This window comes from Odontomachus brunneus, unplaced genomic scaffold (assembly GCF_010583005.1).
Source record: "Odontomachus brunneus isolate Ranch 3 - 2012 unplaced genomic scaffold, Obru_v1 Obru_scaffold_068, whole genome shotgun sequence".
NCBI classification, from domain to species: domain Eukaryota; kingdom Metazoa; phylum Arthropoda; class Insecta; order Hymenoptera; family Formicidae; genus Odontomachus; species Odontomachus brunneus.
Window position 1 is genome coordinate 1,789,593 of NW_022639518.1, and position 359 is coordinate 1,789,951.

Below are 359 nucleotides of genomic sequence, written 5' to 3' on the forward strand. Positions count from 1 at the left end.
GTTTTAGATGACTTAATGACGTTTTATGATGTCTCTAAACGTCAATAATACGTTTTTAAGACGTTATACAGAAACGTCATTAAGTTGTCACAAAAAAGACGTTTTAAAGACGTCGTTATTTAGTCACTTGACATCATTCGACCAGTTATAACCAGTTTTTACGTCATTTTGATGTGAATCTGTTACTTGAGCTGATTCTTGCGTCGTTCACCTTATCTACTGCGTCACTGTCACTTTGATTTTTATAGAGACGCTTTATATTGTGTACATATGGTATATCCATACACGAAAGCATATGATTTATTTAAAAGAAGAGAATAGATTCTTTTAAAATATATGTTTTAAAAAGTATGTAGAAA

General features: G+C 30.6%; 1 protein-coding gene across 1 annotated transcript in view; it reads right to left on the reverse strand.

Moving 5' to 3' along the window:
• LOC116846730 overlaps window positions 1-359 on the reverse strand; it is an 8,361-nt gene that overhangs the window by 375 nt on the left and 7,627 nt on the right. The gene's annotated exons all lie outside the window — the stretch shown is intronic.